Below are 27,869 nucleotides of genomic sequence, written 5' to 3' on the forward strand. Positions count from 1 at the left end.
TTGACTGTTGCTTCCTTAAAGCTAAAGCTACTGTCCTGTGAAATTTTTTATTTCCTTGGTATAGATAGCATGACACTGCCCTTCTTAGAGAGAGCCATAGACAGTGTGTCAATAACTTCCTGTGTTGGAGCGTGCTCTTTGTTGATGTGATTTCCATGCTGTGGATAGATTCTCATGGAGCTAGTGCTCTCCCTTGAACTTCACGTGCTGTGGCCTCATTGCAACAGTGGAGATTTAGTGGAATTATTATAGAAGTTAGAGTCAGAGGGTTTGAATAAAATCCTCAGTGCTGTCATCTACTGTCTGGTTGCTTTGAACAAATGCCTTTTTCTCCTTTGTGCTTTAGCTTATCTGTATGTTGGACATGTTAATACTGTGGCATGCTTAAGAGAGTTGTGATAAGACTCACATAAAAGATTTATACAAAGTGCTTTATACTACTAAACAGTGCCAGCATTAATTATTACACGAGGACCACATTTATTTTCAGTAATTGACAAACGACTCAGTGAGAAAATAATGTGGGTGTATTTTTTTAAAGTGAGAATTCTTTTTAATTAATTAACAAATTAATTGATAAATATTATTTCATCATGCATTTTCATAGATTCTGGAATTTCCCTTTTTACCTCTTTAAGCCTCCGACCCCCCACTAATTTTCCCCATGTCATTAAAATAGTATAGTTCTTCACAGTCAGTCATAAGTCTATCATTCTTTTAGTGTATCCTGACATTGCAAGCATGGATGATGGCAGAGTCCAACATCCTATTGTCAAAATACATTCAATAGTTTAATTGGAAGTCTATTTTTCATTTAGAACTAGAGATGCATACTGCATTGTATCGTCATTAAACAGTTTCTATATATCCCCTTAAATGAACAGTCATAAAACAAAATCAACAACAGGAAGAAAAAAAGGACATTTGCAACAATATCGAGGTAACTTTCATGCTACTGAATAACCAATATGTTGCTGAAGAAATTAAAAAGAAAATCAAAGGCCTTTCTGAAACAGATTTTGCTACTGTGTGACCTATGAGTCAGTAAGGAAATTAATAAGACAAGCAAAACATTTTTTTAAAGAGTAAAAATAAAAACAAAAATATAAAACCCACTAAGATGTAGCAAAAATAACATTGAAAGGTTTATTGATCTTGTGTTTTGCGTGAGGGTTGCCTCATGTCAGAGAGAATATATGATAGTTGTATTTTGGGGTTTAATTTGTTTCACTGATCATAATGGCCTCTAGTTGGGACCGTTTAGTAACAAACAGTAGAATTTCATTCTTTTAAGTGGCTGAGTAGTATTCCACAGAGTAGATGTACCACTATTTCTTTATCCACTTCTCTCTTTGGATAACCATCTGGGTTGTTTGCATGTCTTTGCAATTGTAGATTATGCTACAATATATACAGTATTACAGATCTCTTTCTCATATGCAGATTTCATTTCCTTTTGATGTATTCCCAGAAGTGGGATAGCTGAGTCATATGGCAAGTCAATTTTCAGTTGTCTAAGCATTATCCGTACTGACTTCCATAGTAGTTGTGCTGGCCTACACTCATACCAGCAGTGAAGGAGGGTACCTTTCTTTCCACATCCACACAAGCAGGTGTTGTTAATAGAGTTCTGAATGTAGGCCAATGTCACTGGAGTTAGGTGGAACCACAATGTTATTTTCATTTGTATTTTCCTGACAGCTAGGGAGTCTGGGCATTTTTTCACTTGTCTATTAGGCATTTGAATTTGTTCCTTTGAAAATGTCTGTTCATTGCATTCACCCATTTCTTCACTGGGTTGTTTTTCCTTGCTTCTGTGGAGTTTCTGAATCTCTTTAAATCCTGGATATTAGTCCTTTATTGGTTGTATAGTATGTAAAGATTTTGTCCCATTCTCTTGGTTGTTTCTTCCCTTTCTTGATTGTATCATTTGCCATACAGAAGCTTTTTAGTTTGATGTAGTCCAATTTGTTTATTTTGGCTTTGACCACCTGTGCTTTTAGTGACCTTTCTAAAGAATGTTTCCAAATGGATAGATTTTTGGACACATACAGTCTACCAAAACTGAATTATGAAGCAATTAATAATTTAAATAGACCCATAAGAAGGACTTGATTGAATCAGTAATTAAATATCTCCCAGCCAAGAAAAGCCCTGGACCAGATGGTCCACTGCTGAATTCTACCAAATGTCTCAGGAAGAACTTATCCGAATCCTCTACATGCTTTTCCAAACAATAGAATGGGAGGCAATCCTTCCAAACTCTTTCTATGAAGCCAATGTCACCTTAATATCAAACCCAGATTGAGATGCAACAGAAAAAGAGAACTACAGACCAGTTGCCTGATGAACATAGACTCAAAGATCCTCAACAAAATAACAGACAATAGGATCCAATTATATAGGAGGCAGATCATTCACCTAGGTCAGGTGGGATTTATTTCTGGCATGCAGGGATGGTTCAACATTCACAAATAAATAAATGTGATATACCACATAAAAAAACTAGAATATAAAAACCATATATCATCTCAGTAGATGCAGAGAATGGGTTTGACAAAATCCAACACCACTTCATGCTGAAAACCTTAAGTAAGATAGATATAGAAGGAACATTCTATAATACAATCAAAAGTAATATACCAACAACCCAATGCCAACATCATACTAAATGAGGAAAGACTGGAATTTTTTCCACTGAGAACTGGAACTAGACAAGGATGTCTGCTTTCACCACTGCTTTTTCAATACGGTATTGGAAGTGCTTGCCAGAATGTTTTAGGAAAGAAAAACAAATTAAAGAAATTCAAATTGGGACTGAGGAATTAAAATTATCCCTATTTGCAGATGACACAATTCTCTACATAGGAGAACCAAGGGATAAAATCAAGAGACTATTGGAATTAAAGAGAATTTGACAGTATAGTGGCATACAATACTAATGAACATAAATTGGTAGCACTTGTAAGCACAAATAACTCTATGGCTAGCAAGAAATTTTAAGTACAATCCCCTTTAAAATTGTGGAAAGGAATCTTAAACATCTTGAAATTAACCTCACCAAAGATGTGGAAAGCTTCTACAATGAAAATTACAAAAGATTAAGAAAAGAAATAGAAAAAGACATTAAAAGATGGAGAAACCTACCATGTTCCTGGATCAGTAGGATCAGTGTCATAAAAATGTCCATATTACTGTAAGTAATATACAGATTCAGTTAGATCCAAATCAAAATTGCAACAACATTCTACTCAGAAAATGAAATGTTGATACAAAAGCTCATCTGGAAACAAAAGAGACCACAAATAGCCAAAGCTATCTTGAAGAATAAAAGTAAGCTGGAGGAATCACAATTTCAGACCTCAAGACATACTACAGGTCATCAAAGCAGTCTGGTACTGGTACAGAAACAGAGATCAATGAAACAGAATAGAAACACCAGAAGAGAGACGATACAACCAATTAATCCTTGACAAGAGAACTGAAAATAATTTAGGGGAAAAATCTGGTCTATTCAACAAGTGCTTTTGGGACAATTGGATAGTAGCCTATGAAGTACAAAACAAGACCTTGACCTGTCACCTTATTCAAAAAATCAGCTCTAAATGGACCAAGGATCTAAATTTGCACCCAGAAGCCTTCAAACTCTTGGAGGAAAAGATAGGAAGCACATTCCTAGACACAGAAATTGGGAGTGGCAATTGATTCTTAACAAGTAGAATTAATATGCACGTTATAATAACAATTGGATTATGTTCTATGTGCCAAACTCTTTGTGAACAATCCTAATTTGTTTTATTACCAGAGGTGGAGAGAACCTGTTCAGTGCTATGCACAGTTATCCCTTGGAAAATTCCCCAAAGAGAATTTGCCCCAGGACCCCTGGCACAATAAAACTTGGTAGATGCTTGAGTTCCTCATACAAAACTCTGTATTATTTACTTAAAACCTACATTTGTATATATAGGTTACTTTAAATCATTTTGGGATTACTTATGTCTAACACAATGTAAAAGTTATAGGAATTGTTGCCATGCTGTATTGTTTAGGAAATAATGGCAAGAAAACAAGAGTCTACAGATGTTCAACACAGGTGCTCTCTTTCCCCACCCCCCAGCCTGCACCCTGCAATAATTTCTGTGGTTGAATGTGAGGATGCAGAATCTGTGGATATGGGAGACCCATAATAATTTCCTCCACTTGTCAATCCTAAGGTGTTTTAAAGCATCTAATGAATCCTCAGGATTCATATTGGATTTTATGTATGTAATTCGCCCCAGTCATCTTTATTGTTAAGGCCATCTTTATTTTAAATTGTAAAAAAAAAAAAATAGAAAGAAAAGAGAAATTGGGAATCTGATCTGGAATCCAGTTTAAGTTTAAGTTTTTCGCATGAGTGTCATGGCCTGTGACTCTTGATCCATCAGCTATAGCCACCAAGAATCCACAGTTGCAATATTGGCATCTGACACAGGACACAGGCATCCCAAGTATTAGATTAATAGCCATGCCAAGTGGCCTCTTCTGGCCAAATAATCTTTAAGAGATAGCCTTCACTATATCAGAATTCTTAAATGACTTTTCAAAAATATTGTGAAAGGTCTGGGTGGAGAAGAAGGAGTAAATAATAGTAACACTTAAAAAAAACAAAGCAAAGCAAAACAAAACAACCAAAAAACCATTGTATAACTATGAAAAATCCCCATGCCTCACATCCCAAATCTCTGGGAAATTCCATCCACTTCAAGATGAGTTTCCACTTGTCTCTTCTTGTTCCTAGTTGATTTTTTTTTTATTACAGCATCAGAAAATATTGACACTGTGAGAAAAGTAGTGGGCAACAACGGAATTGAATGAGCTGTTCCAGAAATCTTTTTAGCTGGCAGAGTGAGGTCAATGCCTGGAAACATACAAAAAATCATACACAGATTTACTTATTCTTTGTCAAAATTAATATTAGCTAAGAACTGATAAAATGTCATCCCCATCCTGCAACATGTCAGCAATGCACTGATACCATTCCTATAGCTGAGAAGGACAGTTGGGTCTGAGTTCACCTGAAACTTTTATATTCTAAATTCTGTTGAGCCTCTGGCAAGATCCCAGGCGTTAGCCACAGTAACCACCACATTAATTTTCATAGTAAGGATGGATTTGTTAGTGCTGGGTTTTTGATCAGGGTTTTTGGGAGGTATACTTTGGAAATTCTTCAGGTGTATTTGGCAATCAGGGGATTTATGATAAGAGAATATTGCTGTGTTGTTTTACGTACTGTCTCAATTAAAGCAGTATATCCTCTTCATAAAGCCCTGGAAGATGCTCAAAAGAAACTTAATATGAACAAATATTTTCATTACACAGCACTCAGATCTCAACAGCACTGACCACTGTAACTATTATGACAGATCGGTCATAAAGCTAAATAAATTTGAATTGCTTGTCCACTCCCTAATGACTTAGTGTTTTGCTTTCTGGAAATATCAACTGAGGGATATAATAAAATATTTGGTCAAGCCAACAGATGAGGAGATTAACTTAGTGGACAGCCAATGGTAACATTTTAAAGCACGGGCATTGCATATTTTGGAAATAAGTTTAGATGTAAACCATGGGATTTATCATAAATTCTGTGTAATCCAAGGAGGACTGATTCCATTTAAATTGTGCTTGTGAGAAATTAGTTTCTTTGAGGAGATATTTTAAATGTTTTTGTTAGTACTGTGGTGAGTGGGTTTTGACATGAAGCTGAGCAAACCAGCCCTGGGAGAGGATGTGATCTGCTTGTGCATCCCAGTGAATGAAACCATTAGGTGGACATGAGCTGGTTGGTTTGAGGAGAAATTCAGGTTTATAATTGCTAACTTTGTTTCAAAGGATTTAAAAAGCAGCAGTTGGATGACTGTTAGTATGTCTGGCTTCCATGACACTGTTCTCAACACCCCGTCTATATCTGCATGCCTCCTTGGACCGACCATGCAGAAGAAGATAATTATAACCCAAAATACACAAATCATTTGCATGCATCTTGTAAAAATGCTGCTGTTTTTGCAAAAATAGAAAGCATTGGAACTCTTTCAGAGAAAAAAAAAAGTATTTAGTCAGTATGCTTTAACTTTTAAAAATGGTTCAAGCAGTGATTTTATACTTCTTCCAGCATGGGTCATATATTCTAAGTGTAAAAACCAAAGCCATAGGTGAGGCTTCATAACATTGGCTCTGCCTTCATTAAGATTCTGGTCTCAAACATCATTACATATGAAAGATAAAAGATAAGCACAGCAAGAAAAAGAAATCATGTGGCATTTCAGTTTTTGTACTTTAGATATTTGAGTCAGAGTTTAAATGATGATTATCATGATGAGAACGATGCTGTTGTTTTTGTAAATGGAGGAGGTAGGGGAAGTGAAATGTCAGTTACCCTGGGAAGAGCTTCTGTTTGCTGAACTGAGAGTTCCTACATGTTTTCAAAGAATAATGGTAACTGCTGCTTTTGGATTCTTATTTATGATTATTTGAACTGGGCATCTTTCTTGGTTTGAATTTTCAGCATGTTAGACATACAATGGAGTTTCTATGTATTCCACACTGAAGAAGTTTAATAAATGTATGTATTAATGCAGAAAATTACTATGTGGTGTTTCATGTACAATGGGTCCTGACATCATGAACTCATAGATGCAATGTAAATACAAAATATATTATTACTGTAATCCTCCTGAACATTATTTCTGTGGTTAATATGTGTCATCATTTTCATTTTGAGAACATTTTTGGTTTTCACTAATTCCCCAAAGCAGGTTTTTTTTCCAATGTTGTGGCTAATGTTTTCACAAAGCAAGTAACCTGAAAATGAACAGTTCAAAGTAACTTTTCTTTCACTATCAAATTATGAGGTTCAGAAACTTGGGCAGATCACAAGGTGGATATCTTGCCTCTGCTCCATCATGTCTTGTCTGCACTGCAAAGACAAGAAGGAAAATGTTGGCACGTGAAGTCTTTTGCATTTTGCAGTGTGGCCTAAGGATAGAAAATTGGGAAACCAAGACACTCTAGAAGGAACTTGCTTCTTCATGTGGCATCCTTGCAGAATGGTTCCTTTTGAGCAGCTGCATTTCTTACAATGTGCCAAGTACAACTTCCAGGCCAATAAAATTGAGGCAAAACTTTTTTTTAGCTTCAAATATTGTTAAAAGTTGCTCACTGAATTCTATTGGCTGCAGGCAACTTACCAGGCTGCTCAGCTTCAAGGAGTGAAGGGATACAGACTTCTATGTGGGAAGGAGTATCAGTTTTCAATTATTTTTTTAAAAAGCACTACTACTAGGTTTTTTTTTTTTTTTACAACAAATCATATTAAAAACTTAGCTAAAGACAAACAGAAAACTCCAGTATGTGATAGAACTTACAAAACAGAATTCCTGATAAATTTATGTGTATTTAAAAATTTTTGTTTCTTCCTTCACTGCAATCATTTATGTGCCATAAAATGCCAAAGAATTTTATTGTAAAGCTGCATGTGTTCCTGGAAGGAGAGAAGTCATGTACTTGTTGTTTGTGTTGATCAGCATTCCACTTGATTTTGTCAGAAAGAAATCTGCTTACAGTGACTTAGGACAAGTTTTTCCTCATTAATGTGTCCAGAATTTCACATTACAAGCTGGACATTGTCGCTATTTAATGAAGTCATCAGCTGTTTATGCTCTATTGGTTTCTTCCTCTGCTGTTCCTTTGATGCACCTTTGTTCCTTTTGTCCAACCCGTGGTTGTTTTACCCCTAGGAACAACATCTAAATTCAATGTAAGGAGAAAAGGAGTAAAATTAAGAATGGGACGCAATGGTTTCTGTAAGACCTGCTTAACTTCAGTTTACAGTTCATGGAACAGACTACCAGCTAATATTGAGGGCTAGCTATAATGGAGGATAGAGAGTGGGTATTTTAATCCAACATGTGTTCATCCTGTAACTTCAATGTTAGGAAAGATGGGGAGGATGAAATTTGTGTCTGTTGCATGGTGAAGGCAATAAAATATGGTAGAGGAACCAGAAGAGTTAGGACATGAATAGGAAAATGTGAAACAGAAGTATGAAAGATTTAAGAAGAGCTAAGTTAGTCTCTAAGTTAGTCTCTATTGTACTGAAAAGTCAAGTTATGTTTAGTATGCATCTCTGCTTCCAAATAAGATCTGGACTCTTATTTGGAATATTGAAATATATCTTGACAATATGATAATAGATTTTCTACCATTGCCTATACCTACAATAGTGTAATATACCCAAACAGCAGAATGTTGGACTTCTGGCTGTTGCTGGAAGACTATACTATTATAATAATATGGTGGGGGGGGGAATGGTGGTTGGGGAGAATGAGGAGGGAGGAAAGGAAGATGAGGAGGGGAATCCCTATACTTACAAAATCATACAATGCAAAAATAATGATAGCCACAAAAATCTAAATCAATCAATTGATCAATCAGTTTTTATTTAAAATATAGGAGATATATTAATAGCCTGCAGAAGGATTAGCTGACAATGCCATTGTTCTGCTTTATGGTTTCTCATTTGGGAATGTGTATGCAATAATAGATTATTCTCGATTGCTATTTCTCCATTGTGGATGTGTGTACATTATTTTCAGTAAAATGTTATAGATATACAATGATTGTTGTCATGAATGACTTTGGAAAATATGGAATAACATTTGTAACATTTTTCTAACCAACAGTGTTTCCTGAGTCAGTCCATATCCGTGTATGGTATCGTATGATATGGTATGGTATGATGTAGGTTTAGTCAGTAATAGATCATGTAGTTTTAGTTGTATATTTTGGTTCATCATAGTTTTTAGTGCCTGAGTACAAGCCAAATCCAGCAAAAACACAAAAGAGAAATGCCACAAAACACTGAGCAGAGCACTCACATGGAGTTATTAATCATTGAGTTTTACAAAATTATTTGGTTTCTTTTTTTTTTTTTTTTTATTATTTTTTTTTTTATTGGAAAGGCGGATATACAGAGAGGAGAGACAGAGAGGAAGATTTTCCGTCCGATGATTCACTCCCCAAGTGAGCCGCAACGGGCCGATACTATGCCGATCCGAAGCCAGGAGCCTCTTCCGGGTCTCCCACGCGGGTGCAGGGTCCCAAAGCTTTGGGCCGTCCTCAGCTGCTTTCCCAGGCCACAGGCAGGGAGCTGGAAGGGAAGTGGGGCTGCCGGGATTAGAACCGGCGCCCATATGGGATCCCGGGCGTGCAAGGCGAGGACCTAACCACTTGCGCCACCGCGCCGGGCCCAATTATTTGGTTTCTAATCAAGTTTCTGGAAACTATGATTGAATGCTAACAGTACTCACACTTATAAATAGCATTTACTCTTCTTTCCTTTTATTCCATTATCTTCCGTTGACAATGTTGAGTCAAGTCAAGAATTCCTGAGAAGGGGGTGGTATCTGGCTTAGCAGAGTAGAGTATTTGGAATGTCTGTATGTACCTGCGTTTGAAACCTGGCTTTGCTCCTGATTCTCTTCTACTAATGTGCATAAGAAATCAGTGGGCGATGGCTCAAGTAGTGTACCATGTGGGACACTCAGATTGACTTCCCATCTCCTGTGCCAGGCCTAATGCCAACTGTTGCAGGGAGTAAATTAGCAGATCAAAACTCTTTGCCTGTTTCTCTTTGTCTCTGACTGGCAATCAAATGAATGAAAACAACTATTTAAAAAGATTTTCTGCTTTTAATAATGTAACTGAAAGTGAGGATATTTAGGAGAATGACTAGTTCTGTGTGTGTGTGTGTGTGTGTGTGTGTGTGTGTGTGTGTATTTGAAAGGCAGAGTAAGAGACAGGAGAAGGACAAGGGAGTGGAGAGAGAGAACTCTTCCATCTGGTGGTTCAGTCCCCGAATAGTTGCTACACATGGGGCTGGGTGAGAATGAAGCCAGGACCCAGGGTTCCAGCTGGATCTCCCATGTGGTTGGGAGGAACTCAACTCCTTTAGCCATCATCTGCTTCTTCTCAGGAACATTATATAAGAGCTGGATTCAAGTAGAGTAGTCAAGACTTGAACTAGAATTCCAATATGGGTTGTGAGCTTCCAAAAAAGTGGCTTAACCTACTGTAGCCAAGCCCCCACCTCTTTTTATTTAGCTCTTGAAGGGCTATGTGGATATCAAGTTGTAGCTTTACTCTTATCCTTCCTCTTTCATCCAGTTTAAGAGGATTTTTCACTGATTGAGCTGAAGAGCTATTATGCTAGTGATTGGATTTGGCAGTTTACAGTGTAATTAATTAAAAATGAAACGAAATAAGTTCTTGGAACATGTGTTAAGCAATTTTGTGAGCCACTTTTTACAAATATTTAGTAAAATTTCCTTGGAATTTTTTTGTCTAGTATTCTCATCTGAGAACTCTCCAAAGTCTAAAGAAGCCCATAAATGAATGTTACGTGAAGTCAAAACAGAAAGACTTATTTCAGAAATGTTTTTGTAATATTGATTGTAATTGTGAACTCTAAGATGAAAAGATAATTGTTCCTGGAAATACTTACACTACTGTAATAAGAAATGGATCCAAAACTTTCGGAAACACTCCAGTTGTGTTGACATTTTGGAAATGAAGTTTAAAAATTGGCTCTTCAGTACTCCGAACACTCATGTATTTCAGCAGAGAATTAGATATTATATTCAACAAGGGTAACTCTTTTTCATTCAAAGTAATTTCATTTAGCTAAATAAATAACTCCTAAATTTTAAGCGTTATGTAATCTCACTTGAAAGTATAAATAACTTTAAATTATTAAATGTAAAATTAATTAGGGAGATCATCAAGCAACGAGTAGGAAATATTTATACAAGTGTATACATGAAGAAATTGAAGCCCAATCCTCAACAGAAACGTAAAGGAATTACATGTATAATCATTATTTAAGAAAACCTTTATTTCTAAATATTTTTAATTACAAGAATATCTAGTAGATATGTTTGATTCTTAAAATCAATTGAGTCTGAAGTTCCTCAGCTGAGTTCGTACAAATTAGTTGTATATTCTCCACAAAGCTTTGTTTCTTGTACATAGTGGGCATTCAGTACATGTTTTCTTTTTTTCTTTTGATGGTAGAACAAAACAAGATTGTCTTTGATTTAAAAAATATAAAACAGGAACATATTGTATTGATGATTAAAAGAAGAATTTGCTATTGTAATTGCTTCCAGTGTTTATATCCAAGTTAATTAGTCCAAAATGAGATGCAGAGGCATCACTACTCTTAGCCAAAGTCATGAAGAGCTGAAATGTGCTGTCTTATTTTCTGTGAAAAATCACTTGACTCTTGGAATGGGTCACACATTCATACCCAATAAAAATGTGAAGTTTGCAGATATTTCTCAAATTATCTTCTTGATTGCTTACATCAGCATTGTCTGAGTACTTTCTAAAACACCAAACGTAAGTCAGGCTTTCTGTGCTGGAACCTTGGGATCTGCATTTATGGCAGGCATGCAGGAAAGTTTGAAGTGTCCCAGATCTTGAGAACCGCTGACTTTACCTCCAATGGAATGGGATCCAAATAAAGACTGCACTGGGCACATCTGGAAAATGTATTATAAATGCAGGTTACCTGGTTTGATCCCGGGATGTGTAGACCACAGAAATTTGGCTCTACTCAACATGTCTCTTGGGTATTTCTCAGAGATTCTCCCTGTATTGTCTAGTCCCTATGCTGAGAAACAGATTCCATCATCATCCAGCTTCTTCATGAAGCTGCTGTGTCCGTGATGGCTGATGCTGCTTCCAGTTCCCAAAAGCCTGGCAAGAGCAGTTTCTCCTCTGTGTCACCAGTTGCAACACTGGTAATTAAATGTTTTATTTGTGTATTTGAGTAGAAGGGGGGAGAGGGGTGGGAGAGAAGCATGATCTCATCTGTGGGTTTACTCCTCAATTGCCTGCCATGGCCAGGGCCGGGCCTAGACTAGAGACGTGAGCTAGAAACTCCATCCAGGTCTCCCACAGGGGTGGCAGAACCTGAGCCATCACTGCTATTTCTGAGTCTGCTACAGTCAGGAATCAGAATGGAAAGGAAACCCACACACTCTGATTATGAATGTGGGCATATGAACTGGCACCTGATCTGCTAGGCCCAAAACTTGTCTCACACAGCCCATCAAACAGAATCTTTCCATAATTCTCCATGAAGAAGTTAACATCACCAGGCCATTTTTAAAAATTTCCCCATAGGCTTAGATTTCCTTTCAAGGTAAGATGTTTCTTAAACAAGTATCCCTGCTATAGGCTTCAGACCTGGGTCAGAAATGGAGATATCCTCCCATGCCACTGGCCCTGCTTCCCCTTCTCAAGCCTGGACTAGTCAATCATTTCCAGGTCCAGAGAGAATGGACTCAGGTCCCTACAGAAATGTGCACACTCTCTTCATTAAAAGCAATAAAACTTTCAAGTTGTGGACTTGACCCCGTACAGTTTATATTAACAAACAAAACATTTAGCTTTTTCTATCTGAAATATCTGTTTTGTATTACTGATTATAACCTTTCTTCAGGAAAAATAGGCAAATACTGGTTTTCTCTTTGAGTAGCTTAGGAGTCTAATGGACAGTTTTCTCAGGATAAAGGTGCTACTCCTCATATTTTACATTCTGAGAAAGAAACCCTTTTCAGGAAATACTGACCATGGTTTTCTATTTTCCACATTCATAATCTACAGATTTTTGTGTCAGTTTTCAAATATGACATTGATACATATTACAAATATTTAAATTTGTTGCTTTAGGCATTATAAGCATTCCTAATATAGAATAAACTTTAGGGTTTAACATTTCCCCCTAGTTATCCACTTTTACAAAATGGTAGAATAGTTAAAATAGCGACAGACTGCTGACAAATTGCTTAAAAATCATATTTAGCTTATTCATCATTCTAGTTTTATTAGATTTTAAGTGGTGTAATTAAAATGATTATACAACTACACTTTAGTAGTAGCAAATAATGGTAAATTGATTGATTAGTGTTAAGGAACCCTCACCTGGAATGTACCTGTGTGACCAGTTTTAATCCCTTCAGACTAGTAGAACAATGTATCATAAAATATATGTCTTATATAAAACATCAATTTATTCTTCATAATTCTAAGAGGTTGCAAGTCCAAGTACTATCTGTGCAGTTGTGATGTTATGGTGGGAGCTTCCTGGTTCATAACCTTTTTATCTTCACATGCTAGTGAGGGTGGGGTGGGGATAAGGCAGCCTTTGATATTTCCTTTATAAAGGCACTAATCCTACTCATTAGGAATCTTTCCTTACAATCTAATTGTGTTCCCAGTGCCCTCCTCTTCCTCAAAGCATCACCTTGGTGTATTCAACATGCATTTGGAAGGGACACAAGCATTCATGGCCTGTACTCTCAGATATAGTAGACACAAGCCATCTCTGAGGCTTTGTTCATGCTGTTGATAGACAATGCTCTACTTACTAAGTTGAGAGAATACTGAAACTAAGAGTAGCCAAAGAATGTGCAATTTTTCTACACACCACTGTGAAAGTCTCAATTTTTAAGAAGGTACAGGGTACATTGTTTGTCATCAAGATTGCAAAAGATTTGCTTCATTAGATTTGAGAATGGAATCTGACCAGGAAGGATGCTTTTGCAAAACTTAAATGCGACTATAACACAAAGAAGCTAGTAATGCAGTTTGTCAAATAAAATATGTTTTAATACATTTCCTATTGTAAAATTCCTGGAAAACAATTTTCTTGTGCCTCAGAAAAAATTCTTCAAATTGGAAATGGCAATCTAAATTCTCCCCCACCTCTCAGTTTGTGAGGATCTCTGAAGTTATGCAATGTACTGAAGTTAAATATTTGCATTTTGCTGGTGCTAGCCTATTATCTACACTTAGTGGCATGGAATGTTTACACTGTTATAGTCAGTGCAAATATTTCTTGGTATATTTTTTCTTATGTGTCCTTGAACTACTTTGCTTTTGCAGATTCCCTGGTGTGCCATCAGGCTGGGATTGTATCCAAATTTTTCCAGAGGGGATAACTTTTCTCAAGAGCCTCTTTTTGGTTAGAAGCTTCCCACTGCTACTGATAACATGAGGCAAAACTATGTTTCCAGGTGCCCCCTTTATGCTCTAGTCACCCCATAGATTCTTTTCTGCTGAGCATGAAAGTTCTCCACTAATTGCTGCCCTAATAGTGTTGATAGAACCTTTAAAAATACCAGGCTTTTTTTTGTGTGTGTGTGTGAAGATAGAGTATTTTTGTTATTTCTTTCAGTAAGTATTCTTCAAAGCTTGCACAACCTATACAAAACCAAAATAAGAAAACTCTGAAAGGTGGAGGAAAGGCAGCAGACTAGCTAGTACCTTCTCTGATGAAGAAAATGCTGGAGAATTAGTTGCCTAAAGGTCTTCCCTAAAATAATTGGTACAAGTTATCTGACCTGCAGAGAAATGATAAATGAACACTGGAAAGAAAGAAAGAAAGAAGGAAAGAAAGAAACAAACAAACAAACAAAGAAACAAAGAAAACATTAAACAGAAATATGGGTAAATAGGTAGTGTTTCTCTTTTGAATTTCCTAAATTATGTTTGATGATTTAATGATTAATTGACTGTCTAAATTATTCTACATAAATGCAACAATAGCAAAAAGAAAACTGTTTGAAGAAGACATGCGTATATACAAAGGAAATCTCGAGAAAGCTAAAACTCCTAAAACTGTTTCATAAGCTCAACACAGTTACGCGCAACCTAACATATATGGAAGTTGCTTGCTTAAAACTATAAATGCATATTTAAAATGCAATAGGCATTATATATTAATGGAGAGATGAATTATGTTCTTGAATTAGAAGGCATTAGCTTTCCCCAAATTGACACGACACACTAGTTTAGTTAAAATTATATAAGTATTCTAGCAAGATTGTTTTGTTTATATAGACAAAAATATTCAATGTTTTGTATAGCTAAGCAAGTGAACCTAAAACATTTTTAATATGCAAAATAAGGCACAAGGTATCAATCTGTTAGAATTTCTAAATCTGTAATATTGTAAAGTAACCATAGTCAAATCTGTGTGTGATATTGGTAGAGAATAGATAATGAGGTCAACAGATAAACAAAAATCCCAGAAATAAAATCACACAGATACTGAATTTTTTAAGATCTATTTTTACTGGTAAGGCAGTTTTACAGAGAGGGAGAAACAGAAAGATCTTCCATCTGCTGATTAACTCCCCAAGTGGCGACAATGGCTAGAACTCAGCAGATGCAAAATCAGGAGCTAGCAATTTCCTCTGGGTCTCCAACACAGGTGCAGGGTCCCAAGGTTTTGGGCCATCCTCCACTGCTTTCCTATAAGCAGGGAGCTGAATGGGAAGTGGGGCCACTGAGACAGGAACTGGAGCCTATGAGGGAATCTTGACATGTACAAGGTGAGGATTTAGCCACTGACCCAGTGCACCAGGCCAAAATCCCCACTTTTTGACAAAGTTATAAAAGAAATCTGATGAACAAACATGAGTTTTTCAGCAAAAGGTGTTAGAGCAATTAGATATCAAAAGTCGTAAAAATGGATCTTAACCTAAGTCTCACCCATTATGCAAAATATATATTGAAATATTTGATGAACCTTAATCACAAAATTTAACACCTAGGAGAAAAGCTTTGTGATCTAGAGATAGACAAAAGTTTCTTAGATTCGATGCAGAAACATTATTTATAAAGCAAAAAAGTGATAATTTATGCTGCATCAATGCATATTCGTTTCAATGGATTACTGGTTAAATGAAACCTAAGCGTAGCCAATTATGCTGATTGAATAAAGCCATACCCCCAAATCACAATATAATCCTGAATAATATTCTCATACAACGTTTTGAAATAAAAAAAATGATAGGAAATGTGAACAAATTAGTTGGCAGAGATTAAGGACAGGGTAGTGAGGAAGGAGAGAGGCATGCAGCTATAAAAGTACAACATGATGGAAAAGCTATCTCAGAGTGATGAAGTGTTCTTTCTTGACTGTATCATTATCAATATCCTTGTGTGTATAGTTTTACAAGATACTTCAACGAGGGAAAGTGAGTAAAATACACTTAGCCATATCTTATCATTTTATGTAAATATCTTCTTTAAAGGAAACCAAATTTAAAAATAACAATGCCAGGGCTATACCCTAGATCACTCAAATCAGAAACTAACAGTCTAGTGTGATCTTATCAGGATCTTTGATCCATTCTAGATAAGTGTGTTTTCTGAGTAACCGATTCCACAACTTGGTATTAATGACAGTGTTCTCACATGCTCTCCATCTTCCAAAGCTACCAGTTGTCACCTGGTCTTAGCATCTTGAATTTTTGCACCGTGTCTATACTGTCTTTGGCTTCCTGCTTAGGATTGAATCTCTAGTTTTTGCATGGCTTCCTTGCCTAAATTTCAGTTTTTCTTGAGGCTGAGGTTTTTTCCTTGACAACATAAGCCCACTTAGTGTCTGGCATATCTCTCCTTGGAGTTTCACATTCCAATATCTTTTATTCAACAACCAGACAGATTTTTTTTTTCTGATTTTATCTAGATTTCTCTTCTCACTGACTTGACATGGGATTACCTAGCTGTTTCTTCATTCTTTTAATTAAAGAAACAGCTTTTGTGTTGCAAATTCTTCGTTTTCTCATTGATCTGTGCTGTTGATATTGCGGTGTTACTGGGACCCTGATTCCCAGGTAATTCCTGATCACCACATAACTTCCAGGCCTCACACTGTTTTTCTCTACTCATTATTTCATTTGTTTACTTTTCAGTATTTATTAATATTTATTATTTTGTCTATCTATTTTTCTGTCCAGCTAAAGTATAAACAGCATGAGAATGGAGATTATCTTTCCCATACGGTACCTTGCATGATATCTGATGCAGTTTACAGTAGACAGTGTACATAAAAGGTTAACAATGATGAAATTATGGAAACAAAGTATGAAATTTCAGTCCCAACTAATATGTACATAATATTGAACACCTTCTGATAACTAGAGTTCAGTTAATTAGATTATGAAGTGACTGACAGTGTAGGAATTATGAAATTTTGAAACAGAACTGATTCTTTAATTTAATGGCTTTTAGGGTAGGCAAGTAACTAGACTTCTTTAAACTACATTTCCAGTTTGTAAAGTTGGAATGGATGACTGTGCCCAAACTTTCTAATGAAGATTCAATGAAGTTGGGTAGCACATTGATACGGAGAACATCATAGAGCAATTATTTGTCCATGATTAGGATCCTTCCATAAATTCTATTGTAATGTTTTAGGAACAGATGTGCTTTTAAAAGTAGGCAAGTATAAAAAAAATAAGTTCAGGCATTTTATTTTTAGGAAATCAAGGATTTATGTTTTGGAGTATGAATTTGAGTTAGTTTTAACTATCCAATCTTTACCTATAATTATTTTAAAGAAAAACTGATATGCATGTACACATATGTGTATATTATACTACATACATATTTCATACAAACATTTGTATGTACATACCTACACATAAATATTTCTCTTTTGAAATTATGTCTTTAGTACTAGATATCCATTATGTTACTAAAATCAGTTTATTGGGGGTGAGACAGTTAATTATTAGATAAATTTCCATTTAAAAAGATTTTAAAAGGGTTGGCATTTTAAGTGGAGAGCTTGAGTCTTTCTTCAACCAAGTGGACATTTTGAGGCACTCAGTGCTTAAGTTGGCTTCCTACTATAATATTACTTTTACTGAAACACAAAAATTGAGTCTATCTTAATTTCATCATAACTGATAGCTTACTAGAAGATCTGCCTTGGATTCTTTCCAATAGGATTGAAATACTAAAACTCTTAGAGAATTTTGTTAAACTTTTCTTACGATAAGGTAGTCTTATACCCCAAATAATTGTTTGCAGTTTTAGAATATTGTTGCAAAATACATGATTTCATTTTAAAAGCTTAGACATTAAGAATGATACAAGAAATCTCCTTTAAACATTTGATTCACACACAAAAAATGAATAAGGGTGAGCATAAGACCTCATAGAAATTTAAATTGAGGTTGTTTGGGATGTCGTTTCTTCTTGATTCTCACTTATTAGTAGCAACTCCTTGAAAATATTGCAGAGAATTTCAACATGACTTGAGCTGTATTAACTAAATAACAGTGTTATTTGAGGAAGTTACTCAAGGATTTCTTCTTATGTTTGTATTAATAATTACACAGTTGTTGAACAAAGAACTTTTTGTTTAGGATAATCAATCTATTTCAAGTCAGCTTATGGAAATCATGAGCAAAGTAGACTTAAAAATGTAATTTTGTTCCTTTCAGCTTTGCAGGGGCATGTATAAATGCTCTAAAATGATGAATATTTTTTCATTGAAGTAATGACATCTTCATCCATTAGAAGGATAAGCCTTTTTCTTTTCATTTTAGATTTACTTCATTAGCATGCTTTCTTCTTATGTGTAGTGATTGTTGTTTATTTTGATGTCTTGTAAAAATGGAAACATTTTAAATGTAAATGGATTTTTAAAAATGAAGAATGTAATATAATATTCAGTTTAATAATCTATATCAAATGAAGTACTACAGCATTTGTCTTTATGGCTAAGTCATTTATGAGTTATCTTTCTCATTTTTAAAGATAGATAGTATAACTCGGTGATCCATCATGAATTCTTTAAAAATTTACCCTCTCTGCAGAAGCACATTGCTCATACCTCACAGATATGAGACAATTTGAGAATGATAAGTTATTTTATATGCTTGTTCGAAAGGTGGCTACAGTGTATAAACAACACTGTCGGAGAAGGTCAAATAGTGATTGATGTTTCACCCTAAATATGATTCAGCTCGTTACAGTGATTTAATTTAAGAAATTCTTTTTCTTTTCACTAAACGGATCAGTATTTATTACTACATAATAACTAAGATAATAGGTTGGAATGAAAATAACTCCTGCTGGCAGGTGTCCTACAACAAAAGGACTTAAATTCTCTAATATACAAAGGAAGATGTCATATTTCAGTGTCACTTCTTAGAAATTTTCTTCTAATTGTTGATACTTTTCAGAAAATCACTCGGACATTACTAATATCTCGTTCCACATCACTGACATGATTATAGGATGATTTGTTCTGTGAGATTTTGCATTGATACAAATGAATATGGCTTGCTTTATTCTTTGCATGAAAAGCTGGTGTTAAAGAATAATGTCAGTGATTTATTTAGCCTTTTGGAATCATGTAGTGTTGCTGGTTTTTAGGGGTGTGTGTGTGTGTGTGTGTGTGTGTGTGTGAAGGCATCATCTTCAGCTTTATAAGACAAGTATATTACCTTGAAGTTTCATAATGGGAGAAATGTATAGTGTGATGGTGTTCTTTCATTGGGCAATTAATGTTGTTTTCTTGAACTGGTTATCCCAGAATCATATTAGATCCACAAAAAGTAGGCTTCAGGCATTGAGACATGCATTGGAATCTGAGAAATCCTGTATGCATGTGGCAAGTTATATACTTATAAACAGGGCATGGTTATTATGATTATTTCAAAAAAGTAATCTATTGTCATTTATTATAATTTAGAGTTTTGAAGGATTTATTTGAAAACAGAGGTATGGAGGGAGAGACAAATGAGAATATCAGAATTGTATTGAAGAGCGCTAAGGTCTTGGAGAAGCTAGAACTGTTTAATCTCACATTGCATGGGATATAATCTATCAAGTTACACAGTTAAGCCTAAACAGTTGCATTGTGTCATCAGTGATATTGATCATTAGCTTACCGTAAGAACTAAGCTAGGTTGCATGGAAAGGGTCTCAGACTCAAGTGACACCTCATTGGCAACATTAACATTTTTCTTTAACCTTATGAAATCATGGAGAGTGAATAGTAATGCACCTGCTATGACCTGTAATTCTAGTTATATTTCTACATGATCCAGAAGAATAATGGATAAAGAAAAATCTTTATAATGGCAGACATTCAAACATGCATCTGGATTTTTAACTTTACCTTAAGGAAGAAATGTTGAGAAGTATAAATCTGTGTCATTAGTTATAGATACAGATATCTACTTTGAATCTAGATTTTTCTTTCCTGTACATGTTATTTTCTGCAAACTGCCATCATGTATTTTATTTACCCCTAGCCCCCGCTTTCCCAAACAGTGTTGCTACTGACTTAAGAATAAGGGAAGTGCCTTGCAGGCTTGCGCTCATGGAATTTACTAGTGTTCTCATATACTGAATCACCCAGAAACAGCTGGTCTAATAGAATGGTGAAATGATGTGTTGATAACCAGAGAGGTGGAAAGATCCATAGAAGCACTGGATAAGTCATAGTGCCATGTAGACCTGGTTTTATAGCTGGTACTGTGTATGCTTAGAGCATTTGTTTTCTGTCCTGAGTTCTGATAGTTTAGGGTTTTAAATTACCAAAGATGTAGTGCTTCTTCCAGGAGTCTCAGTAATGATTCCACAGAACTGGAAACTGGTATTTGGTTACTTTGAATTCCTCATATCTTTGATGCAAAAAGCAAATAAATGGGCTAATAATATGCTTATTTTGATTGCTTTTGTTTCTCAAAGGAAATCAGGGTATTACTTCTTCATGGAGCAGTTGGGAACTCCAGAATTTTCCTACGTTGCTCATTAATACTTAACACCTAATACAAAAATTAGTGGAAGACTAAGTATAGGAATCACCACTTTCTCCCAAAGTGTCAAAACACGCAGTCCATCGACAATAAAAGCTGGAGTCACTGTTAAATCTGGAATATGAAAAATCTGAAGAAGCTTAGGTTTTAGCTGAGCAGTTGGCCTGTCATTCTCACTGATGTTGCCAAGAGATAGATCCCTGGGCTTCACGGAGATTTTATTATTCACTACAAAAATAACAAGAGTGTCAGCATTTGTGCCAGTCTTCAAGCACCAATTCCCACATAGTGGGAAAAAAAGGCCAAGTGATTTGTGCAACTACATTGAGTGCTTTATAGGAAAGAGTGCAAGTGCTGAATTTAGGAACTCTCAATATTTGAATAGTGGGCAGTAAGCATGGATGAAATTTACATCAGTGGAGGTCAATATTTTTATAATACAAGACAATGAAAAATTCTATAATTTCTTTGGGTGTGCCCACTCCATCTCACAAGGCTGTTTTTATATAGCTGTGATTGACAAAACAGTCCTGGAACAAGTGTTAGTAATGTCTGCACATAAATGTTGTAGCAGAAAATTGAGACATAAGTATGGAAGTTCACATGATTTTGAACACTATCTACTATCAATCTTAGAACTAACTACAAATTGCTTTAGGGTGGTTGCTTACATTTTCAAGCTGTGTAGGATGATTATAAAAAGTAAACATAATAACTAGTATAAAATACTTAATGCACATTTAGATGCTAATAAGCACTATATTCTAAGAGTATTCGAGTTTTTTTTTTAATTTTATTAATTACATTGTAATATGTAACACAGTTTCATAGGCTCTGGGATTCCCCCAAGCCCTCCCTCTGCCCTCCTCCCATGGTGGATTCCTCCACCTAGTTGTAGTATTACAGATCAAATTCATTCAAGATTCTTTCTTTGCAGACATATACCAAGCATAGAGTCCAGCATCTTATTGTCCAGATAAATTCAACGGTTTCTTGGGGTGACCATCTCTGGTCTGTAGGTAGACAGACATTTTAATTGACATTTTAATTTTTTGTTTATACACAGAACTGGTTGCTATACACCTTAAAATGGTTATAGGGTACTATTCAGCTGTCTCATGTCTATTTTCATTTTAGTATTTAGCAGTTTATAACGTTGAAGCATAATTTTGCTGAACTTGGCAAATTTTAGGATAATCTAAACTGGGTTATAACTCTAAAAGGCATATATCAACAGTTTAGGTGCAGAACATTTTTAGGAAGGGTGTGCAGAGAAATCTTCAATACCCTGGTGAGGAGTAACTTGTCTTTGTGTCCTACCTAGTAAGGTATATATGAGTCCAAGCTGACTGTTTCCTGTATGGTTTTAAGCTTTCCTTGTTGTTCTCTATCCTAATTTTTTTTATTTGCTTCTTCTTTTTTTTTTTTTTTTTGCGGGGGTGGGGGTCTCCGGAGCGACCTTGATGGTTATTGCAAAAGAGGGTAGGGATCCAAAGTTAGAACTAAGTAAGGACCAGAGAAAGCTTCCCTCTCTAGTCCAGAAGGAAGTTTACTATTCTTCTGTTTCTGCGGACCGCTCAGGGCTCCTGGCTGTGGTTCAAATGACCTTGGATCCTGCAAGAATTTCTTCTATCCCATGTGGGAGATCCAAATGGGGGTGGGTGACCTCATGGTTCTCGGCTTCCAAAGGCACTCCAATTCCCCATGGTCTCCTTGGCAGTTGGGATGTAGTCCTTGGTGCTCGTACTGATAGTCCTTGGTGAGGATCTGAGAGTCTTCAGGGTTGGGATACAAGCCTCCTCCTGTCCTCCTGCTCCACTCTGGGGTACCCCCCTGCTCTGCATATGATCTCCTGTTAAGAGGTTGTCAGGCTCACTCTTGATTCCCCCTATATGTCTTTGTAGTTTTACTATTGTTAAGATTTGTTTTATTTTCTTTGGAAAGTCAGATTTTCAGATAGGAGCAGAGACAGCTAAGAAGATCTTCCATCTGTTAATTCACTCCGCAAGCGGCTGCAGTGGCCAGAGCTGAGCCGATCGGAGCCAGGAGCCACTTCTGGGTGTCCCACATGGATGCAGGTTCCCAAGGCATTGGGCTGTCCTCCACTGCTTTCCTAGGCCATGAGTAGGGAGTTGGATGGGAAGCAGGGGTGCTGAGATTAGAACTAGTGTCCATATGAGATTCCGATGTGTGCAATGTGAGGTGTTTAGCCACTAGTTTACCATGCCGGGACCTAGAGTTCTTATGTGTAGTGCAATACGCTATCTTCTGAAAGAGATGGCAGAAGGCAATATTGATCTCAAATTTTATCGTTCATTCTTCTCCAACCCCCCAGATCAACATTCAGGATTTTAGTGAACAGAGAGGAAGGGAAGCAATTTTTCACCTATTGTGTCAAATCGGAAAATTGTATTGGAAACTGTAATGAGAAGGTACTATGCAATTTACTACATTAAAGAAAAATCAATGAAACAGAGCCAACTAGAGTGTATACTCTCAGAAGGGAGACAATTCTATACACAATTATCCAGCATTCAAGGCTGACTGTTTAAGTAGAAAGAGATTCATTATGACTGGAAATGATTGGGACATATTTCAGCAGAAATTTTATTTGTATAAACAATAAAAGGTGAGGTAGATGTGTCAGGCTGAAAATAGAAAATGGAGGCAATATTGAGAGGAGCAAACATCTAAAATGTGAGGGTTGTTGGGATTTAGGGGGGCAATAAATTCTCCTGAATTTCAGAGTGAATTGAGAAGTGAAACAGGGATAACCCAGAGTCCAACATGTCAGCTTTGCTGTTGGTTAGGTTGAAATGATTTTGCTTAAATGGTGGGCCTTGGCTTTGCGTGTTTAGAACATATTTTGGTATTTTGGTAAGCTCATTGCATGGATGAAGAGAATGACAATTGGATCTAAAAATAAGAAATGAAAAGGTTGCAGACAGCCTCTTGAAAATCAGGAGATTCCTGGAAGAATTAAGATAAGTGGCAGAGAAAAAGAGGATAGGTCTGGTTTTCTTCCTTGAAAGTGAAAAATTCCTGTACTTTATGATTGAGAGGTGACAGTTAATCACTTCTTTACCATAATCAGAAAGTATAAACTTAGAAAACCTAAATGGAAAGATTTTCTTTTTCTCCATTAAAAAAAGCTCTTTGTAGCTTTAATTCAGTGAAATACCAAGAGCAGTAGTATATTCTTTGTAATGATATGACTAAAAGTCCTTATGCCAATCTTTAAATCTGAACTTCTAGAAAATGAAAATATGAAGATACTAGTTTTTTTCTTAAAAGATTATCTATTTTTATTGAAAAGGCAGATCAGCACAGAGAAGGAGAGACAAAGATCTTTAATTCACTGGTTCACTCTCCAAATGGCCCCAATGACCTGAACTGAGCCGATCTGAAGCCAGAAGCTAGGATCTTTTTTCAGGTCTCCCATGTGAGTGCAGGCACCCAAGGACTTGAACTACCCTCTGCTACTCTCCCAGTTCATAAGCAGGGAGCTCAGTGGGAAATGGCACAGCCAGGACACAATGTTGTATCCTGGAAGGCATTTGTTTATTAAATGATTTACTTGCTTTACTTTTAGTTTTCTCCTTGGGATATGGAAAAGATATGTTTCAATGATCTTTACAATCTTCTCTATAAAGGAAGTTATGGAGCTTGCTTACCTTCCAGTTGGTATTTAAGTGATTTTCCAATCAAGAATTCCAACTTGAGTGTATTTAAGACATTAGTAAGTGCTGATGCAAAAGCAGACACCTCCTTTTGCAGGTGTGAAAGGGATAAGAGACCAATGAAAAATTGGAAGATGGGAAGAAGAGAGAAAGATGATATGATTAAGCTTTTGTCACACCACTTCTATTTCATTAGTTTGCTCATTTTTCAATTATAGATTAAGTTCAGATACCTCCAAAATTTTTTTTTAGTCCTAGAATGGCTGTACTTTCACTACCTTTCTGGGTTTTAAAGTTTTCTCTTCTCATATCTCTTTTTCCCCTACTCCCAAACTTAATGATCTAACTGTTGGAAAATTACTTAAGTTGTTGTTCTCTATATTCCTCAACTCCAAATTGAGTATTTATTTGAAAAAAAATTGCCTGTTGTTGAATACTTTATGGATAATTTATAGGATTTAATCACTTCCTGGAAAGACATGTGATTATTTAGTTACAATATAGAGTGCTCAATACTGGGTTAAGGGATAGTCTAGAGCAGTGATTCTCAAATTCATGATCCTGGGATATGCGTTACTGGAGAAATGTGAATGTTTGTTAGAAATGGAAACTCAAGTGCTCCATTGGTTCTGAAGGAAAGAACCCGTGCATACACGGTTTAGAAAATACTTCTAACAAGCACTCCGTAATTCTTAAAGACTGAAGTTTGAGGAATGTGATCCTGAGATCCCTAATTAAGGTTAACAAATCAGAGTAACTTATTGCAGAAGTTTATTTTTAAACTGAGGTATAAGGAATGAGTTGAGATAATGGGAAGAGGCTGGGTCATGTTCATGTAAAGAAATAAAACAACGTGTAGGCCTGAAGAACAGCTTGTCATATTCAAGTACTGATATTCTGACATATTTTGACGTTAGTTTGGGTACTTCTCAAAGGTCCATTTGTTAATGGCTTAGTTCCAAAAGTTGCAGATTAATGGTGTTAAGGGTGGAAAATTAATCCAATTATAGTGTTAAGAAGCAGAGTGTTTGGGAATTGATTGGATTGGACTAGGTTGTTGGAGATGAGTGTCCATAATTTAGTTGATTTATGATGCCTTTAAAAGGGTAAGCATAGATAGGCTTTTACTCTGCTTTGTCATGTGATGCTATGTGCTAACTCCACAAGTGATAATACCTTGAAGACTGTAAGCCAAAGGGTCATCTGATTTTGGACTATGCACTTCCAAAAGAGAGCTGAAATGAGCCTCATTCTTTCATAATCAGCTTATCTGAGGCATTTTGTTTAATAATAAAAAGTTGACTAATATAACCTTAATGTTTGAATAGTTATTTTATGTATTTGAAAAGCAGAGTGATGGAGAGAAAGGGAGAGAGAGAAAAAGAGCTTGCATTACTGGTACACACCCCCAAAATGGTCACAGTTGTCAGAGCTGGGACAGGCTGAAGTCAAGAGCAAGGAACTCAGTCTGGGTCTCAGATCTGGCTGACAGGTAACAGAGTACTTGGATCATTGTCTACTGTTTTATTAGGCACATTATTAGCAGGAAGCTGGATTGGAAATGGAGTAGTCAAGAAGGTACCAGCTGAACCCACTGACCCACAATGCCAGTCCTTGGCTAATAGAGCTTTTACTCTCAGGCTTAATAATATGTATTTCCATTTATAATGAAGTCAGTCTTGTATTCCATTCAAAGAGGAATGTCTTGAGGAGGAGAAATACCCAAGAACATTTTGCACAGTTATGCCAACAAGAGGCAGGGAAGGAGGTTGCTAAAAGGCTGTGATGTAAAGGCAGGTGGCTGGATTAACTACACTGAAAAACAAGAAGGAGGCACAGAATTGCACAATGTGCCAAATGTGATTCCATATGAAAACTTACATATTCAGAATGAATACTGAAGCAACATGAAATTATGGGCCTTCTCTTTAAAGAGCTAGGCATCCATGGGCATTCACAAGGTGAAAAAAAATTGCAAAGGCCTCAAAGGTGACCATGTTTTTTCACAATGGACTAAAAGAAGAAGCATGATAGGAGTGAAGCCACCAAGATCACAGATTATTTAATGTCTTAGGAAGTAATGGTTAGGATTTTTCCCAAAACACTAAAAGACCTGAAGGAGTTTTGAGTACAAGGTGACACCATTTCAATTTGAGTTTTAAAAGGAACACGAATGTTAGATGACTAGGGGAGTAAGGTAGGCTTGGGCTTCAGGCAGTGAATGTGCTGCAAGTGAAGGGACAATGATAGTTTGGACAGGCTTGCCGTGGCAATGGTGTTAGAAGCCGTCAGGCTCTGGATGCATGCACAGTCGATCCTGATTATAGTGTGCATTTATAAACAGGCCTATTCACTAAACTTTGTTTTTCTAACCCAGAAGTTTGAACTTGGGCTTTATTCTCGCTCTGTCATTCATATGCATATATATGCACAAAGTAGTGAGTTATTTGAGTTGCTCCTAGTACATGTTCTCAGCTGAGTGCCAGCAAGAGAATGCTCTTCCTTCTTGTTTCTGGTCTCATGTTGTAAGTAAGCATCATTTAGTGCTTTTTATTTTTTTGCAGATTTATGCGTTTTGCTGGTGATTTTCTGGTTAATATATCCATGCCCCAGGATACTCCTGAAGTATTATTTATGTTCCTAAGGATGGGAAGGTTGTGGTCTCGCCTATAGAAAAAAAAATTGCTAGATAAATATGATTTATGCATGAATGATAGTGTTTTGGATTTAAGGTCAATGTTATCGGATCAATCAGATATACTAAAGAAAGTTTTTTTTTTAAAAACTGGAACATATTTTAGATAAGATTATGTATTGATTAACTGATGAAAATGTGACCAAATGCATTTGGAAATATAACTATATATTTCCCCAAGGAGCAATCATTAAATATTAGCTAATTCAGTGACTGTGGTTATTTTACAGAACATAACTCCTATGAATCAGAGTTGGTTGTGTTTTGGAGATAATGACTAGGCTTGCTAATGGTTTGAAAATGGAGTATGAGACAGGTAAGAATTTAAGAATTTTGGTCCCAAACACTGACAGAGTGGAGTTTCCATTTGCTATGTCAGAGGAGCAAGTTTGGTGAGTGATACCAAGTTTGTCCTGACATAACTTGATGGATATCTTAGTGGAGATGTTAAGAAATCTGTTAAACATTAGATCTCTACGGGGGCACCGATTTCACATTCACTTTTGTCAGCTTTTGAAACTGTAGTCCTTCCTCCTTACTTTTGTTGTTTCAGCAGGAGAGGTAGAAAAACATAATCAGTGACTAGGTAGAAGAGAAGGTGGGTTAAAGTGGAGATAAGAAACCTTTGTCCTAACAGCCTGACCTGGAGAGTTAGGAATTTTTATCATCATACTGGATTTGACTATAATAGCTTATCAGCAACATTTTACCAATTTTGCCTGACAGGAAAGCTAGATCTGCCTGAGGTTTTCTCACAGTGTTGGGGGGAAAAGAATGGACCCATGATATGAGTTTCACAGACTATAGAAAAGATAG

Source organism: Ochotona curzoniae, unplaced genomic scaffold (assembly GCF_017591425.1).
Source record: "Ochotona curzoniae isolate NIBS_2020 unplaced genomic scaffold, NIBS_Ocur_1.0 contig_1071, whole genome shotgun sequence".
Classification (NCBI taxonomy): Eukaryota; Metazoa; Chordata; class Mammalia; order Lagomorpha; family Ochotonidae; genus Ochotona; species Ochotona curzoniae.